General features: G+C 48.7%; 1 long non-coding RNA gene across 1 annotated transcript; it reads left to right on the forward strand.

The window, feature by feature from the left end:
- The first annotated feature begins 1,718 nt into the window (after positions 1-1,718).
- On the forward strand, positions 1,719-19,572 carry LOC147598067 (uncharacterized). The gene is made up of 4 exons (XR_015260903.1): positions 1,719-1,975; positions 2,112-2,283; positions 4,063-4,183; positions 19,489-19,572. It is a non-coding gene; the product is annotated as an uncharacterized LOC147598067 (long non-coding RNA).
- The last annotated feature ends 256 nt before the right edge of the window (positions 19,573-19,828 follow it).

Consider the following 19,828-nt stretch of genomic DNA (forward strand, 5'->3'; position numbering starts at 1 on the left):
CCGATTTGTATTCCTCCTCTCCCACTTTTTGTCCGGTGATGTTAATTTGGGGGGTTATAAAAAGTGCTGGGTTTGCTGCAGCACTGGTGACGCTGCGCCAGGCACTGTGTAAATGCATGGGAGTAGCAAGCATGAGCCCCCAAAGCGGCTGCTGTGCGGGCAGCAAGGGCTGGCACAAGCCACTAAGCCCTCATCCAGAGAGCTTGTTAAGAGATAAATGCTCAGTTCCCAAATTTAACACACTCTCCTCCGTATGATCTCTGGGCAGTTCTCTTAATCCCTTTGTGCCGTAGTTCTCCAGCTTAAAGCACATTAGAGCTGGTTTAGGTACAGCTAATCCTGCGCTGGGGAGATGGGGCTGTACGCAGCGCTGTGCGAGAACGGCCGTGTCAGAGGGGCAGGCACGCTGCGTGGGCTCGGACCCGGCTAGAGAGCGAGCGAGGTGCCCGAGATGCTTCCATCCTTGTGTGCAGCAAGATGCTGTCTCTCTGCTGGCACTGCCCCGTTGCACGGGGCTGATCATTAGGCAGCATCCCTGTATCATCTCTCTCCATCCAGGTTTGGGAAAAAGACAAAATAAAAAAAAAAGCTTTTTTTTTTTCCTTCACTTCCAATACATTCCAGGCTGAGGCTGAAGCCCAAACTTAAAGGAACGTGTGTACGGGACAGCAGGTCGAGGCACGGGGCACCATCTCTCTTCCAGCCCAGGGCTTTGTTGAATCCCCTTCACATCTCCGCGCGCAGCTGAATAATGGCGTCTCTGCCATGGAAATATGTACTGCTTTCCCACTGCATTAAGCATTGGCTTCAAGTGAATTTCTCTCACAAGCAGAACTAATAAAAAGACTAAAAACTGCCAGATCCCACTTGACAAATGGCTCAACGGAGGACGTCTTCTAAATGCTTTTAGCATTTGCTGTGATTGATCAGGGCAAGCATAGAAGCAGCTGACCTGTTGAGTTTTTTTGGAGGGGGAATGATGGAAGGGTGGTAATGCTCCTTTCTTCTTGATCACTGTAATTTTTGCTTTTCTGCAGATAATGTATCCAGTGTCCAGAAATCACCACCTGTGTTTTGGAACTAGCCCAGGAACACAATTTTAAATCGGTGCATGCTAACTATGCATCTGTCTGTCAGTTCGCTGTTCACAGAGTCGCGTGCTGGGAATTAGACGACACGTGCAGCAGTCGTTGCCGTAGGTACGTGGAGAGAGATGGTCTTGGCCCAAAGTGCTTTTGGGTCCGGAGCGAAGGTGCCACCACAGCTCGAATCAGTTCTGGCGCCGGTCACTGCAGCCGGTTCCAGCGAGGGTCTGCCTGCAGCCAGGCACTTACTCTTCGTTTGAACTGTGTCGGTCTCTCCTGCAAAAGCTCTGGAAGCCTCTGCTCAAAGATGGATGAATTTTTGCTCAGCTGGAGCAGGTAGGAGAGGGAGCTGCGGAGCAGGGAGCTGCTCCCGCGTGGCAGACCCAGCGCTCATCTCTCGGCAAAGCTGGCATAGAGCACTGGCTGTGGAACCGTAAATCGGAGGAAAGGCCTGAGGCTGAGGAGACAGATCCTCCATTTGATCCTGGGCAAGTCACCTCCTTGTAAGGAAGTCATTATTTCTCTCTTTCAATAAAAATCAGGGGAGTACTGCTCCTCCCACGAGTACCGAGTGCTTTGAAACCCTGGAGAGCTGCTGAATTTTGGGTGATCTGTGCTGGCGTCTCAGCCAGACAGGATGTGGCAGGGGCAGAGACGTGGGATCTGGTCTGCTATAGTCATCCCTTAGATTTCTCCTCAAATTCATTGTCAAGCTACAGTGACAGTTGTTTTCTCTTTAGCTAATTTTTTTTTAAAAATAATTAATTAAAAGGAGACACACCGTGACCACGTTGGGAAACTTGTCCTTTTCTTGCTGAGGATTTCAGACACTTCATCTCCCTGGGGATCACAGTAAACCAGGCGTGAGCTCACCCAGTCCAGCCTGTCAGGTGGGAGAATCGATGGCTCTTCCCGAGCTGTTTGTGCAGGTGGATGCTCTCTTCTTTAATTGATGTCCTGTTTATTGTTGAAGTGTTGCCCTTTTCTTTTTTCCTTCGCTTCTCCATTTCTTACTTCTCTGTCCAGGAAGCAAGATTTGGTTCAATGATCGGTCACAAGAGATTAGCAAACAAGCTGAGAACAGTTGCTCTGGAACACGTTTGAAATTGGGCAGCTTCTCCTCACCCGCCTCTTGTCTCCCTACGTCCCAGCAGCCTTCCCTGGATGCATGAGGAAACTTCATGGAAACTTTCTGGAGGTAGGTAAAAGCAATTTCATGTTATACTCTGAAACCCCTTGTTCATTTTAAGAATAACTCCTGTTTAAGTATCACTTCAGAAGCTTATCCAGCAAAGTAAAGGGGAAGGGACACACATGGGATGTTCAGAAAAAAAAGGAGACCACGTTCTGTCTACAAGTTGGATGCCTGGGGGTATTTTTGTAAGCCCATCCAGGTGGGCTGGTGCTGAGGGAGGGTAGAGCTGGCACCGCAGCCCTGTGCCTGGCACAAAGCCACTTTTGCAGCTTCTCTTGTTCTCCCTGGTCTCTCTAAAGCGCAGAGATGTGGAATTGGGGCAGCAGCAGCATGTTCTCTGTTCCCAGCTGTTCTGCATGCTTGCAAAGCTCTGCAGGAGCCATTAGGTGAGATGTAACTGGAGTTCACTTAGCCTTCTGCGAGCTTGGAGCAGCTGCAGTACAATATGCCTCCTTTCAGGCTCTGCAAGAGGCTGGCCCTCAGATTCGGAGGCTTTGAGTCCATGCAGAGTGTCTGGATGGTGGGCAAGAGGAAGCTCCCCTGAGCCGTCACGAGGGCTAAGTGCTAGGAGAACTGGCCATGTTTCAAGACCCCAAAGGAAAACCACTGACCATCCCAGAGGGGCAGGTGTTCCCAGGACGGGCTGTCAGCAGGACGGTGTTAATCACTGCGGTGCTTTGCACCCACTGGAGAGGCGTTTTAATGAACCAAGGACTGGCCTGACAGCAGCTGGTTTAAAAAAAAAAACAATAATGAGAGGAACTGGTGGCACTGGGCTGCTCCCAAGCCCAGTACAGCACAGCCCATTGGCTTCCTCCAATACCCCTGTGCCTCCCAGCTCAGTTGCTGTTTCGGGTGGCTGCCATCCCGGGTGGCTGGTATGGAGGGTGCGTTTGCCACTGCGGTGTCATCGTTGGTTTGGTGCCACCCCGTCAGGGTGCTCCAGTGCTGGACCATCTCAAAGCAACGCATCAGCGCGGTCCCTCTCAGCTGATCCACTCACAGGGCCTGGGAAGGCTGTGGCTGACCACAGGGATTCTTGGTGGGATGGTTCCTGTCACCGGTCGCTTGGCTACTGCCCAGAGCAGCGTTCTTGTGCATGCAGATTTCTTCATTAAAATGTGTATTTAACTCTGGGATCCGTGCCCTAGTGAAGCAAACCATAGCTCTTCCTCCTGTCTCAGTTTTTAATTGTCATGATAACCTCCCTCATTCCTCGCTGAGACATAAAGCCTGCACAGTCAGCTGGGATCTTCCCATGTTTTTCTGTGGCTGTGGGGACTTGTTCTGACTTCTGATCTGCTCTTGAGAAAATGTTGATGCATTTACTTGGAGCTGCTCTGAAGCAAAAAATGTGAAGAGATCCCCTGGCCCTATCTACTCACAGTAGTTGGTCGCTGAAGCACAAGCAAAATTTCTCTTTTTAGATTTCTTTTTGCACAATTAGGCTTAAGAATATTCTAAATCAGTTGAACTAGACTGAAATAAATGTGTCCAGCTGGGCTTTGGCCTCGGCTCAAAACTGTCTGAACTGGCGCAGTTGCTCAGTTCCTCCTGTGCTGGCCAGGTCTGGGTTCTGTGAGGGCAGCGCAGCACAGAGGGGCTGATGCTGTGGTACCCTGGGATGGGTGGGCAGCCCTGGCCTGGGGGACAGCTGTGGAGCTGGGCAGGCTGGAGGTGAGAAAAGAAAAGGAGGGGAGGAGAATGCAAACTACTGGAAAGCCTTTAAACTAACTTGGGCCAGATAATCTGAGGGATGCGTATTTTAACTCTTTTTCTCAGGTAGAACGGATGGACCCTTGGCTGATTTACTTGACATCTCTGCCAGGTGTCTCAAACCCACCTTGTTTTTATTAAAAGACCACGTCTCGCAAGTTAAACTCTTCAATCCCTTCTCTGTGGGGTAAGCTGCGATGAGGGGCTGGGGCCGTGACTCACACACCAGTGCTGCTTATGGAACGCTGTCCACATTTTTTTAAGATGCCACAGGCTTTAATAAGCAGGGGATTAATTACCCTTCCCATGACTGCTTGGCAGCTTCACCTTAATGCTTGAGCATGTTAGCACATCATTAGTCAGAGGGCAGTAAAATAATGTTGTTGTCCTCCCTTTCTCCCACAGCTGCCTGTGCTCGTTATACCGACTGCGCGGTGGCATTAGGTGTGACTGGCGTGCCTTCCTCCGGAGGAGATGGAGGCCGTGCTCTCGGGCGGAGGGGTTAGCTCTGCTCTGCGGGTCACTGGTCCTCTGCTCTAACAAGTGTAACTGAAGGGATTTACTCCATTATCCAATTTGATCACAGGCGAGCTGCTGGGTAAACAAGGAAAAGGGAATGCCTGGGTGAAACCACATGCTCAAGTGGCTCTTTGGAGCTGACCTTAGCAATCTTGTCTACGTAGATGTGTTGCCAGAGCCTCTTGGGCACGGCCTTGAAGGTCTCTTGCTCGCTGCAGGTGATTCGTCCAGCCAGCTCTGTTGTGGTGAACATATCTAGCAGGTTTCATTTCCTGCTGCAGGCAGATCCAGCAGGCCTCGGATTTCCAACCACCTCTTCTAGTGAGCACGAGTCCTGCGTTTGTGACTTCCCCGGAGGAACTTGGTCTGGTTTATCAGGCAGTTCCAACCAGAATGGCACCTGAGGTGTTGGCTCCTCAAGGAGCTGAGTAACGCACTAATGAGTGCAAGACAGAGCCTGCTGTTCCGCATCTGGTGGGAATTAATTGTGCTTGTGCTGGAACAGAACCGGGCTGAAGGCTGGCTGACTCCTCGTGAATTGATTAGGGCTTCGGTTTCAAGAAAGTACAATCGAACTGAGCTTTCAATAAAGTTTGAGCCAGGAATGATGTATTGGTGAATGGGAACTGCAGCGAGACCTTTCCCTTGAACGAGAGCTGAGGGCTAAGCTGCTGCGCCTGGGACGGCACTGGTACCGCAGTGCCCCTCCAATGCGAAGCTGGAGACACGTGGAGGCTTAGTGAACCTGGCATTCACAGCCTAATTTACCTCAAATCAATGTCAAAGTGTTTATCATTGGTGAACCAAACTGTTTGGCTCAGTGCTGGGACTTGGCAGCACGCGCGGTGGTGTCGGTGAAATGCCTTCCCGAGGCTGTCCTTCCCGCCGTGCGCAGGGCTGGCCTTTCTGCTCCGGGTTTGGGTGAGGACCTCGAGCTGTCAGGCAGGGGTTATCGGGCTGCGGAGCCGAGGTGGCACTGCTGACCGGGGACCTGCCCCTCCTCTGCAGGGAGAGCTGCATGTCAGCAGATGCTGGAAAGGGCCCTCCTCCAGGTTGCCGTTGTCATTGGCAGATGTCTGAAGAGATGCATTTAATTTAATTGAAGTAGAGAGAACAGCTCTGTAAAGCCAAGAGCTGTACCAGTGCTGGCTCCATGGCTTATTGCCCCGAGAGGCTCTGGTGGCATCGCTCCTGCTGCACAGGCAGCTCTCGGGTGGGAGATGCCATCTGAGCTGAGCCGGACCCCTCTGCCTCTCACCTTCTTGCAGGCCATCGATCAAATCCGTGCTTCAGCAACGCAGACCTGCCCACAGCCCGATTACTTATTGCTTAACAAGTGCATTAGTGTAAATCAAGAGGCACGTTTCAATTATCTAATAGAAGAATTATTGATCCACGCTCTCATTCTGTATGTTCAAATGTTCCAGCAGGAGAAACAGTATTTGTAGATGCTATAAAAAAATCTGCAGTGTGTTTTTATGTTTCAATTAGATTGTACTTGGAGAGCTGTTGCGAGATGCTTTTGTAGAAGCAGCTGTGGCCAAACTGTGACACATACAGAGTCAGCGGTGGTCCCCAGCCCGGGTTCTGCTGCTGGGATGCTGGCTCGGCTTCTGGTCAGCGGATCTGGCACTAGATGACATTCCTCCTTTTCCTCTTAGGATGCTGTGCGGGGAAGCCCAGAACTTCATTTTTAACTCGTTGTCCACTGAAAAGAGCAGCTGTTCCTCAAAATGCCAAATTTAGTTTAAGTACCTTAAATCAAAGCAATTTTCTTCCCCTCCCTGCACTGTGGTTCTGAAAGTTGTGGGGGGAGGAAGGGGATTTGTGCTCCTTGAAGACATGACATGAGTGTAAGGAGCCTTGGGCATCTCGCTGATAAAACAAACATCCTGGAGGAGAGTTAATACAAAGCGGAGTTATTCAAAACCTCCTGGCTTTGGCTCCGTTGTCCTTTGCTAACCGTGTAAAATGCAATTGAAGTGTGTTCTTATTTCCCTTTGATATAAAATGTGGAGCTATTATAGAAACTTAAAACCCATTCCAGGCTCTTCTCAGCACTTCTTTTTAAAGCAGCTCAGTTCAGCTGTCAGTCCCTAGCTCCACTTTTAATTAAAATGGGTTTGTAGCCTTCACTGACAAGCAAACATCTATAGCAAGTTGCAAACTATAGAGCAATCCCTCTCAGCTTAAGAAGGATGCCAAATAAAATGTCACTTGCCACCTCTCGAGGAGAGCTCTCTATCTTGAAGAATAAATACACAAATAAAGTTGTCAGCTGGAAAGTTGTTGATAACCCTTTTCTGGGACAGGGAGCTTAGATGAGGTGTAATAGCGGTTGTCTGCGTACTTCATGCAACCCAAAAAATGTTGACTTTGCAGCCCTCACTTTGTTTTTTTGCCCTCCATTGTGCACTGTCGCACATTAAGCACGACTCGTGAAACGGTGTGACTCTGATTTGGTGAAGCCACGGGGCAGCCTGGAGCTTGTCGGAGCGTGGGTGACCAGCGCTGGCCCTTGCGCTGCTGCAGGGTCCTGGTCCAGGAGAGGGTTGCAGGTGGGAAAGCTCAGCCCACCTCAAAGCAGCCCCAGCCGGGGCGGCCCCCAAAGGATCCCCGCTGCCGGCGGTGGGATGAAAAGCACAGCGAAAGCTGGAAACGGCCCGTCCTGAGGAGTGCACGGAATGTTCTTGAGGTGGGACTGTCTGGGCGTTTCATTGACAGACCAGGGTTTCCCTGCTGGTACGAGGCACCTGATGAACCCGTCACTGCTTTCATGTCCCATTTATTGAATACTTGAGAAACCCTCAGAAAGCAAATAAGATTAACTGAAAACAAATGTGTGGCGCAGAGCAGCAAAACCATGCTGCAGGATTATTACTGTCACCATTATTAATAAGTTTCTGTTCCTGGCCTGGCTTCTTCTTACTGTATTTTTCAGTGTTTAAAGCTTTTAAAGTGCCCTCAGGCCTTGGTGTTGGGGGAAGCAGGTCACTTGTCACCCTGTTTTGGGAGTCAGGCTGGATTTCTTTAAGCAAGGTTGACTTCCAAATAAGCGATGTGATCCCTGAACTTGCTACTGGGGTCAGAAGCTTGGTGCTGCAGCTGGGATGGGTGTTACGGGAGATTCTCTGCTCCGGTGCTCAGTTTGGAGCCTGGATGGCAGCACCTTCCCCGAGTGCCACGCGTCTGCCGGGGCAGGATTCCCCGCGGCGTTGCTGGGGAAGGGTGGTTGTCCCCGTTTCCCAGATGGGAACCTGTGCGGAGCGAGCCTGTGTGCTGGCTCCCAGCCGGTCCTCAGGCCGTCTTCCTGCACCGAGGGTTTCTTTGGGATTTTGATTAATATTTGAGGGCTGCCCAGCAGTAATTACACAGCTCCTTCCTTCGCCCACCCCTGTTTCGTGCTGCACTCAGTTCATAACCCTGCAGAGATTGTTCCACGCCCCTTTATTGAGCAGAACATCCTCTCCTGGGCTGGGCAGTGCTGTAAATCTGGCCATGTTGGAAGCATAAAAAGAGGAGAGCGGTTATATTTCCACTCTCCTGTTTGCATACTGTTTTAATTAGGAGGGTGCTTTTGATTAGCTAAAAAAAAAAAAAAAAAAAAAAAGCTGTGTCAGTTGAAATTAATCTCTCTAAAAATTTGCTCTTGTGAAAAGTTTTGGTGGTTTGTTCTGAACTGGAATGTGGGCAACGGAGGGAGAGAAATCAATTTTCCTGCCAGGTCTGATCATAAGCGGTGTGACATTACGTTGTCACGCAGTGCCTCTAATGTGCATGTCTAAGTGCACGTTAGGCTGTTCGCTGGGGCAATTTGCAGAAACCCGGCTCTTCACAATCCCTTTCCCTGGAACTGGACTTCCCTTGTTAGAAAACACTTCAGGGCAAACTGCGATGTGACACGTTGACACCAGGGAGGTACGAACGTTTCAGAGGAGAGAAGTAGGGCATGTAATAGCGATATAAACTGTTATGAATCAAAAAGCTATTTATGAGCCATTTACTTACTTAGCCCTAAAAATAGCTAGGGCTGGATGTGAAAATAGGTCCGTGATTGAAATCAAGCCCTAGACATGATGTAATGGGAAAGGGTGGGCACGAAGACAGATGCAATCAGATATTCTGTAAATAGCCCTGCTGTCCTCTCCACGGATGGGGCAAGGGGCCGGTTTGGGCTCTTGCTGCCGGGTGATGGAGGGCTGACTGAGGCTGGAAGAGCTGCCTGGTGGGAACCAGAGTTTGCTGTGAGATTGAAGGCACTGGGAACGCAGGCAGGCGCCCAGACTGCAGTCCACGGGGGTGACTCCCTGCCACCCCCTCAAATTCCCCAGCCGCTGCCACCCGCCTGGCATCTCCTGGCCGGTGCTGTCCCCAGGGCCGCGACGCTTCTGCAGTTTAAGATGCTTTCCTTCCAAACGCCATCTGTCTCGGCTGTAAGCCCAGCTCAGTCCTGGGGATGGGTGGAGGGATGTGCCGTCTTGTCAGTGTGGCAGGTGGGTTTCTGAGCGGCGTCCGAAAGAACGAAGCTGAGCTGCTGTGACAACATGTTTACCTAGACACCTTCAAAGCAGGGCTGTATTAGGGAGGCCACTGGGCTTTCCGTGACGTTACAAGTCCCTCCTCACCCCAACTAAAGGTGCTGAGTAAGTTCTCCTGCCCTTGTGCTTGCTGGAAACAGCTGTCTGCAGTGCAGCCCCTGTGATCCCTTGCTTCCATCTGGAATTATATTACTCTTGCCCCATAGTTACAATAGTTAAATTTTCATTTTAGCTCAAGAGGTGGCCTTCTCCCTGTGCATTCTTCCTGTGACCCACTGCGGTCCTCTCAGGTCCCCCGACCTTGGTGCAAACACAGCACCCTGGCTGGGTGGCCGTGAGCAAGCTGTGCATTTCTCCTTCATCTGCACTGCGTGAGAGAAGCTCCTGGGTTTAAATTCCTCCTTACTGCGGGTGGTTAATGAAGGAGGGCACGTGTGTGAAGTCACCAGCTCTGCCTACGGACGGGGAGTTTGCCCAGCGACACTCGGACAGTTTTCTGGCCGTTTTGTAGAGTGAGTCGAGAAACATAACTGTGCTCTTGCCACCATGCAATTAAATAAATCCACTGCTACCAATAAAGCTTAAACCCTATAAAATACAGTTATTCTGTCCTGCTGGGTTTTAAAATAAATGGTTTCACAGAAATGGGTCCAGGTGTGCGTTCGTGCCAGAATGCCTCATGAATGCTTGTTGGAAGGGCTGTGGAAATATTTTGGCAGATGTTCCTCTTGGTCTAGGGGATATTGCTGCGGGGAATGAGTGTCTCTGAATAGGGCGATGCAGAACGATACGGGCTGAGAGCCGCAGCCGCTCTGGGTGGCGCAGGGGAAGTCTGTTCCCTGCGTAGCTGGCGTAGCGACTCAGCTGGGCAGAGAGCATCCCCTGTGCGGTGCCGGGCTGCTGGCCCGAGGCTCCAGAGAGAGGAGAAGGCACTCCTGCCCCATCTGCTTGTCCTTGTCTGAAGCACAGGGAAAGCAGCGTGCTGCACGCTGACGCCGGCCGCGTTTAGGTTTCTTTAAAATGTGTTTGAAATCAGGGAGCTCAACACCTCTGTGACTGGAGAAAGGGAGACTGAGCCCAGCTTCTGTGGCGCAAGATGGGATTTATGACTTGTGACCATTTTTCAAGCTAGAGTCATTGATTTTTTTTTTTTTCTGTACAGTTTCTTCTCTTTGTAATAAATTGCCTGAAGCACCTGGTTTCCCAGGCATCCAAGGCCGTTCCCCCCGTGCCCTGAGCACTGGGGCTGCTGTGCCCTGCACTGGAGCTCACTGGGTGCTTGGCAGCCAGAAGGGGCTGGAGATGGCTTCCCGCTGGAGCTGCAGCGGGGACGGAGGTGCCATCTTTACAAAGAGCCTTTAAATTTAGCCATTCTCCTCATGGCAGTCCCATTTTCCCTGCAGCCTTTCATGAGCTACCAGGAAGGAAACCCATTCTTTGTTTCTGAGTTACTCTAAATGCCTTTCTTTGTTAACACCAAAACAGTTCTTTTCATGCTGCTTGTTCCAACACAAAAGGAAATAAATTCTTTCTGTGCAAAAGTGCAGATTTTTGCCCTGAACGTGCTGTTTTGATAATTTTTGAAAGGCTGCAGGAAGTTCTACTGGTAGGCACTAAACCCATGAAAATCTCTCTGTATTTGGGCTGGAAAAGAATAGTTCTGAACAATTCTGCTTCCTCTTGCCTTTGTGAAGTTAATATGCCAGGCACAGCGATGAATTTGGGGGAGAGAGCTTTGACACCGCCTATTGCTTACCCTCTTTGAATAATGGATGGTTGGGAGGCCTGGTTTGGTTGTTCGCTCTGCTGCTGAGGCACATACCATCTGTGATCCTGGATATAAATGGGAATAGCAATGTTTTGTTTTATCTGCTCTACAAAACAGGAGCGGAGGATTGATTAAGACTTGTGAGCTGATCGGAGAGCCGATGAAATGTGCTGTGTGCAACTGGGTACAGACGATTAGCAATGGGGTGTCTGTCGGAGGGTGTTGGGATGTCTGTGGACCTCCCAGGCTCACGCCTGTCCAGTGTGAGGGCCTGCATCAGAGAACCTCGCTGGGCAGTGTGTGGGGACAAAACAAGATTATAAATATTAAATAAACCACATTAAAATTGCTAATTTAAAATCAGGATGGGATGAATTATAATCCTTCGTATGCGAAGGGATGCAGGCTATTACTAGTCATGTCTTAAAGAAATAAAAAGTGTGGTGTACTGAAATAGTCAGTGACTTCAGGTCTCTTTATGAATATTCTCCTGCAATCACTCAACTCTGTTATAGCTTTTCAAACATTTTTAGATCCTAAAAGAGAAACGCTGTTTATCACCTCTGATTTCCACAACTGGCTCTGAAAACCAATTAGTAAAATAGACTGTACCATATGCTTCCTTGCTATGTGCTCCTGCTATAACTATTTATATTTCAAGTTGGTTTTTTTCTTTGTCAAATTGGTATTGCTTCCAAAATGGTTTCATTCTACCTATCGTTGTTTTATTGTGGAGTCGTATTCTGCTCCTTATGTACCTGCATCTCTCTTGGCATAAAGATTACCTGAGAGGATGGAAACGTAAAACAAAACTTAATCCTTGTCATTCTTTCTGCACAAATATGTCTGGTGTCTATTCCTGGGGCAACTGTGACTGGAAAACATTGCAGAGTTTGGAGGTGAGAAAGCAAGGAGCTGTTCGCCTTACAGAACAGGGACACTAATTCCACGTGGAGAGGGAACAGGGAAACAAGAGTCAGACTCCCTCTGTCCCCTCAGCCCTGGGAACAGGGACTGTGAGCTGGGAAGATGGTGGAGCTGCGTAAGGCAGCCGTGGCTGCGTGTCCGTGGCTGTTGGGCTGGCCCAAGATGCTGCCATTTGATTCTTCAGAGCAGGACAGCGCTGCTGGTTTTGCCGTGGCAAGGCGTGTTTTCCAGAGCGCAGTGATGCTCCATGGTAGATATTTCCCCTAATATACTGCTTACATTTTCCATTACTCATTTTAATATTATTATTCCTATTTACACGCTAAATAACTCTTCCTCCCTGCTGTTTCATGTCCTCATTGCGTCTGCTTTCTGGAAAAAAGACACCACTTGAGAGCAAAATATTATCCTTAAAATAAATTCAGTGATGAAAACGTTAGTCCTGGTTTGCATCTGCAGGGTGGTTGATGCTTCCCTGAGCCTTAGCTCCCAGCTGCATCAAATTTTGGTTTCCAGGCCATTGAGAAGGAATTACAATGCAGTGCATGAGTAGGTTTGTGCTGACTTTTCAGCAGTCAAGTGGGAGCGGTGCTTCCCTTCTGAAATGGGTGACTGCAGTGAAACTCCCACCTCTCCCAGAGGTGGGACAAGAAGATCAAAACCAATAATTCAGACTAGCCATGTCAAAAATGACAGTCTGAAGCATAGCTGGGCATTCTGATGTGTGCCTTGCTGGTTTCTCCTTACTTGCAGAAGTATTGACTGTTAACAAGAAAGAAAATTGAAACGATGGTTGTGGGCTGGCTAAAAATCTACACGTGTGATGGATGCTGCTCCCACTCCCAGATGCCAAAGATCTTTAGCCCCCAGGTTTCTTTCAAGCTCATGAGATTCCCATCAAGCTAACAAGGATTATGCTGGCCAAATAACACATCTCAGATGAGGCACGAGATTCTTACTCTGCGTTAGTTGAGCTCTTTAGATCATGACCTGCTTTATCCTTCCCTCTGAGATCTGCCAGGCTGGTGGCAGAAAAGCCATCATCAAGTAGCTGTTCCTTTGCCTTGGCTTTGTGGATATAAATACTGATTCCTTGTTCCATTTTTCATGCATTACTTCTGTTCCTGTCCCATTCAAAAGAACAAAAGGAGTTTTGAGCTTTCTGAGCTCGGAATTTAAGAGGTTTTGCTTGGTGGTGGCGTTGCTGATTTTTTTTTTCGTCCCCTCCCTTTGCATCAAAAAGTAGCTTTTCCTTTCACCTGCGGACATAAAGAGGAGGGGGTAAGAGGGGGAAAACTGTAATGATGGTGAAAGCTGGAGGAGGTTTAACCTGCATGCATGAAGCTGTAATTGAAGTGATTTTATTGTTTGGGCTTTCTGACGGTCATCCCAAATCATCAATAAGCTCTCACTGTCTCTCTGCTTAGCCTTCCTCGTTAGCTGTCAGTGAGCGGAGTGCCGGGGCTCTGTAGCCGGCTGTGAAATGGCTGCCTGCCTGGTTAATTCCCCGCTCCCCGTGCCTCTCCAGCTGGCTTTCATTTCCATTCGGAATATATGTGGGACAAGAGGCACGCGTGACTCAAGGGAGCAGGCAGGATTTATGGCCGGCAGACAGTGTTCAGTACAGATGTGCAGAGCAGCAACTATCAGTTGCCAAAAAAACCTCTGGAGAGATACATCATAGGAGAAAGTTGTCAGCAATTAATTTTCAGAGGGCTAAACTTCACCCTTTTTTTAATAGAAGAGGAGTCTGAGGGACCACAGAGAGAATAAATCATTTGGACTCGTGGGAGTTTTTTAGCTACTTTCCAGAGCAAGTACTTTTTTTCCCTTTGCAACAGGTGAAACATTCGTTCTTTAAGCACTGAGACAAATATTCTTAAATGAGCAAGACGTAAAACAAATAAACAAAATTAAAAATCACTTTTCTTTCTGAGATCTCTTGAGTCCTTTCCCAAAGAATGATGCCAAATACTTAGGTGAAGGTCTGATTGATCTTATGGGCGATGCTTGGGTGACAGAGTTGGGGGGAGGCTGCATAAAGAAGATTGTTTTCCCTTTTTTTTTTTCCCTCTGGCTGTAATTGGTGGATATGGGAAGTTTGCTGACAGGACTGGGACTCTTCTAAAACTAGCTTGTGGTTTGGGGTTTTTTTTGAGGGCGTGGGTGTAATTCGTTTGCAGCTTAGCTCACCTGCTAGCCACAGACCTGCGCGAGGCAGTCCGGTCTCTTCGCTGTAGAGATGGACACGGCATAACTGCAGGGACTGATTTATTGGTGATTCATGGTTGTAGCTGAATCGATAATGTTTTAATGAGTCTGTGTTAGGACAGGATAGATTATATTCTTTCTGCAGAACCCCGATTCATCAAAGCATTTCGGCATTTTGCGTACAGTTAAGCGTGTTTAAGCCCCGTACCACCGTGCACTGTTTAAATGGCATGTCAGTGCCTAACACCAGACCTGCGCTGCGAGCAAACATTAATACTCAATGTGATGGCTTTTAATGCTAGTAAAGTTTTCCATTAGCCTTTAAACTTGACAATTATCTTCCTATATTAACAAAAACCTTCCGACAATTAAACAAAGCTCCACAAATCTTCATGTATTCAGAACGGCGTTGACAGCTCCTGCGATTTCTCCCCACTTTCCGTTGCTCTGCTTCTTAAGTGCAAAACATAATGGGTGGTAAAAGCTTCTCACAGCCAGAAGCAGACCTTTCGCTGCCATCAGCAGAGCCTTGCCTTCCCCCAGCTGAGGCAGTGGTCTGGAAAGCTCGGGAGATAAAGGACTTGAGCAGAGTCACTGCTGAAAAATTCCACTCTGTCATATTTCTCTTTATTACCCTCTCCTCTACGGCTGTGATGGGATTAGTGATATTTCCATTTGTCTATTTTATATATTTTGTTCTCCGTTCCTCTGAAAAATGATTACAGAATGAGAAGTTTGTCAGGCCTTGGAGTTCAGCAAAACTCTCTCTGGAATTTATTTCACAGTGTGGAGTGTGAACAGACATCGAGAAAGAGGCTATTTGGTTAAACTTTTGTTTAAATGTAAGAAAATGGTTATTTTAGTTTGTTGGTGGGCGTAGGACACAGAGCTGTGTGGAAAAGCCAGCATTTTTATTTGTCAAATGCCTGAAGACTTAAAACTCAAAGCAGCAGTAATAAAGAGGAAAGCTGAGGAAACAGTTGTTTTGCTGCAGCTGGTTGTTTTCTAAATGTTAGAAATTCCACAGCGAACGAGAAAAGCAATAGGAGCAAGTACGCTGTCCGTGAATGAAACACACCACCAGTCGGATGAGCCGAGATCTGTCAGAGCTCGAGGCCCAGCAGAGCCAGATTCAGCCGGGCCTGGCGTGAAACGGCTCTCTTGATTTTATCATCCTGTCTGTAGAGTCTCTCAAGGCCTTGATCTAATTGAAGGGGTTTGTTCCGACACCTGCTGCAATCACAGCTCAATACTTTCCCTGTAAAATCAATGCCAAGAATGAAGCCTGTGCTGTGCTCTTGTCTCTATGCTGTCTCTCCAACACTGGTTTCCATTTGTTCCCAGTTGCGAGAGACCCTTCTGCTCTGCCGCTCCTTCCACCTGGAGCATCTTCCTGTAGCTGCCTCCCAGTGATTTTTAGCCCAAAAACTTGTGGATCTTTCCCACTCCCTCATTTTAGCCTTCCTCTTCTCCTGCTCGCTGGTCTCATAACATTTGTAATCCTGTTGAGATTATCCGCAATGTTTTCTGGCTCAGCAGCAAGAGGAGGGATCCCGTCGGGTCCTCTGCTGCCGTCGGCTGCCCGACACCACCGTGGTTCCTGCTGGGATTTCCAGAGGTGGATGCACGACGCACTGATGGATGTTGAATCCTCTTCCTCGGGGCTGTGCAGGTCCGTTAAAGCAAGGACAGATAGTCTTGCCTCCCTCCATCTTACCGATTGCTGATGGATGATCCCCTCTTCCTTTGAATTAAGTAACCTCTGCAAGGATTGATCGTGCCTTGAGTCTTAATCCTTCCTGGTATGACAGTTTATTCTCTTTTGTACAGAATATCTCCTTTTCTGCAGGCTGCTGACCTCCTGGCTTGCGTGCTGCATGTGCAGCGAGAAGCTAACCGATGACTCCAACTCTTCGCATGCGTTTGCTGTTTTGCAAATGAAATAGCAGTGTCAGGTTGGGTGGTTAAAGAAATATGTGCACCGAAGAGGCTGCAGCCAGCAGCCAGTGCCGCTCGGAATCCCCGGAGGGTGAAGGGGAGTCGGGGCCTAGAAACGCACCCAGGCGCAGTCGTTAAATGGAGTTAGCAAAAAGCCCTTCTAAATGCAAATATATTAGCGCTGTTGCTGTGGTTGGAGCCGAGTCAAAGCAGAAGGAGGAGCCACACAGTTATTTGCAAATTCTTCCTGAAGTTCTGGAATCCATGGGTGAATCCCTTGGGTTACAGCAAAGTAAAATATCCATCAAATGGTTTCTTAGGAAAATGCTATGGTGTTAATTGGCTAAGCTAGCTGGAGATCTTTTCTGCTAGTTACCAGATCTGGTAGGTGAATCGTAAGGCTCCTCTGTGACCGGAGGCGGGTCCTGAACCGCTGCAGGGATCCGCGCTGTGCTCCTCGTTCTGCCTCTTCTAAACTTCATTTCTGGGGGCTGCGTGGGAGAACTGGCTTCTTTCTGGGGAAAGAGCAAGGAACAGGTAGATGGTTGTGTTTTGCTGATTTAATTCCACAGCCCTGATCTTAAAGGCAAGTGTTGAAGTTGTTTGTTTTTTTTAAAAAAAAAAGGAAATTGCTCGTTTTGGGAGCTGCTGAGCACTACAGGGCAGCTGCAGAACTTGAAGAGTTACTTGAAAGCTTCAGCACCAAAAATAGTATCTAGATCCATGTGTGTAGTACAAGCAACTTGTCCAAAAGAATTCTGGACCCATCATGTTTTCCTGATGGTCCAAGCAGAGGATTAGCAATCCCATGGGAATGCTGAGCCCATCCCCAGTTCTGTCTGTGCCTGGGGGAGAACAGGCGTGGTGGGATCATCCAACCTTGGTTGCACAAAATAAGTAAAGCAACCGAAGAAGAGCATTGATCTGTGTTGTCACTGTTTCGTTGTGTCTCACTAAGGAGCAAAACTGGCATTTGAGCTGAGACCCAGCATCCTGTCCCTGGAAAATCAGGTGTCTCCTTTCGTGTTCAGGCAGGATTGCGGGTGCCTGCTGCAAGGGGGATTATCATCTTGTTTTCTGTAGTAGCTGAAATAGGCACTGAGATCCTCCAGTTGAGGGCTCGCATGGTATCTACAGTCATCTGTCCCTCCTGCTTGGCGTACCCCACCTGGGCTTGAACACAGACCTCTTACCTCTGTCAGCTGGGAAGAGCGCTCACAAGGGCTGTGAGGTCTGGGCGTGGGGTTATAGGTCTTCGCAATTTGCAGGATTGTACTTGTAAATTAGGATATTTTTAATTTATGGAGATAAAACTCCCCCAGGAAAGTGCATTTGCTGTTGTGAGGCTTAGAGGTAATTATAATCTCCTTTTCTGACACTGCACTGTTGGGAATGAATGCCAGCATTTCCATTTGAGGGCTTATTTGATTATTTTTCTCATTTTGTAAAACATTATTACATTAACCCGCCACTCCCGAATCCTGTCCTGCCGTGGCATTTATGCATGAGAGGGACTGTGCTCTGAAAGGAACATCAAACTGAAGAATGCTCCACGATGATGGGAAGGCTGCTGTTTATCCTGTGATTTTGGAATTATTATTATTTTTGGCTTTAGAAGCAAATGCGACCTAGTTTGGATCCAAAATGTAATCTGATCCTTCATCTGCACATTTCAGATCTTTATTGAGGGCTGAAAGTACTCAGTTGGGGTTCTGGGCGTTATTTTATTTGTTTCTGTAGGAGCTGCTTTTACAGCACGTATATACACACACACATGGGGAATATGTTTCCAGTGGTGGTAGTGGGAGTCATTCAAGAATCAGGCAAATTTATTTCTTCCCGCCTGTGCACGTGCTTTGTGACCCAGCCTTTAATCACATGAGCACGCGCGGGGTTGAAGCTGCGTGCTTTGGCGCGGACGCGCTGGCTGTGCTCCGTCCAGCGATGCCCGGTCCTCGGGCTGGTGGGGCAGCCCCCTGCGCCCCGTAAGCAGGGAGAGCAAACGCCCCCGTTCTCCTGCAGCACAGCTCCGGCTGGGGCACCGTGTTGCTGGGAGCTCTTTTTTTCCTGTCTTCTAGCCCTCACCCCCTCTCCAGCCCAGTTACACCGGAGGGCAGGAGGAGGCTACTCCCGCCTGAAGCAATACCTCAGACTTTTCTGACCAGGCTTACAGATGCCATCAGGCCTTGAGAAGAATCCTGCTCTACCAGGGCCCACTGCTTCTTTTTTTTTTCCCTTCCAGTCTCTGCACGCTGACTCGAAAGTTTCTGGGTTATTCTTCTAGTTCGTATCATGCCATGTGCCTTTTTTTTTTTTTTTGCTTGCTTGCTTTTAGTTAAATCTCATCACTTGAAAAATCCCAAGGAAGAACTTGCAGATCTTTGATTTGATTTTTATTTTCATTAAGCTAAACCTTATGTGACAATTTCCAAAAGCTTTTGCTAAAAGCACTTTGTTTGCATGCAGTGCTCTTCCGAACAGGAGTCCCATTCCCGTCGTAGGGTTGCGGGCAGGAAGGGAACATCCACCTGGTTTTTATGACCCTACAGACCTGCCTTTGTTAATACGATTGTGGCAAGCAGGGAAAGCAATTAAATACTCTGTTAAGTGGAGTCTCTATAGCATTTTCTTACATTCTAGTCATTATATATCGTGTTGGCATAAAAAGCCAGAGGAAGAAGATTCTTCATACAGAGCAAGCAATTCTTCTTGGGCCTTATGAAATTAATTATTTTATATCCCAGAACTGAAACTTGTAACTCAGTGTAATTGGCAGGAGAAGTCCCGTGGTAACCATCACGGCGCCTGTTATTGTTTCCTCTAGTACTCCGCTGTGGGAATGCTGGAAAAACAGCCTCCCGTTCTCGTGTTTATTGGGAAATGTTTAAATAAATCATGCCAGCTTGTACAGTAAGCTCAACAATAAATAATTTCTTCTCTTGAAATGTTAAGTGTAGCAGAAGGAAGAAGGGTGGAGACAGGCAGGTTTTGTGGTGGGAACCACCATGTAGCTGAGGTTGTGTTTACGGCTTAGGAGAGTTGTGAGGATTTGGGAAACTTTGTTCTCTTCCCAGTCTGCCAATATCTCACTGTGTGACCGTAACAGGGCATGGATTAATCTTGTCTTGCCTCCCATATTCCGTTAAATAACTGATTAATTGCTTCGGACAAAATTGCTGTTTGCAGCCTCGATGGAGGAACCGCCTCCTCCAGCAGCACCTCGTAGCGCAGCTCCCGTTTCCCACCCCAGGGGTTTCTCACCCTCTGTGCTCAGTCCAGCAACAGCAAACTTCCTCGCGCTCCAGAAGCACGAGTGCGAGTGACCCCTGCCGCCGCCAGTCAGCCTCCTGGGCTTTGGCCCGCCCTCGTCGCGCAGGAGCTGCGTAGTTGCGTGGGACCCGGCTGCGAGGTGCCTCCTCCGGCGGAGCTGAGCCCATGGAGGCTCTTGCCGTGCATGAGTTGAGTGTTCACCCAGGGGCTGCTGCTGCCGTTCTGTCTCACGGGCCCTCTGAAGCTCCCTCCTCTAGCAACTTGATATATTAAGATATTCTTTTCCTATCTGCCTCTAATTTCTGCCTATTTATCTCCCAGGTGGAGTCTACAGTGACAAGCTAAGCAGAGTGATGCATCTGTAGACGCTTAACAGCTCTGCCACCCTGACACGTTCCCGCTCAGCGCTGTCTCGAGCGGAGGTTCCAGCACAGGCGGGGAGCAGGGGGGATAACAGCGTTGCGTAACGTCAGCCCTCGGCGCTCGGTAGTGGGACAGTTAAAGTCAAGGGAAATGGCAAAGCAGGAGATCACTGATGAACGTGGCGTCTCCATCCCGCTGCTGCTAGAAGGAGCACTGGTTCAGGGATGGCTGAGGACACCACTCCGATTTGATGCTCTGGTAGGAAAGCTCGGGATGTGTCCTCAGCTGGAACAAGCTG

This window comes from Chlamydotis macqueenii, chromosome 22 (genome assembly GCF_036417535.1).
Source record: "Chlamydotis macqueenii isolate bChlMac1 chromosome 22, bChlMac1.mat, whole genome shotgun sequence".
In the NCBI taxonomy this organism is placed as follows: domain Eukaryota; kingdom Metazoa; phylum Chordata; class Aves; order Otidiformes; family Otididae; genus Chlamydotis; species Chlamydotis macqueenii.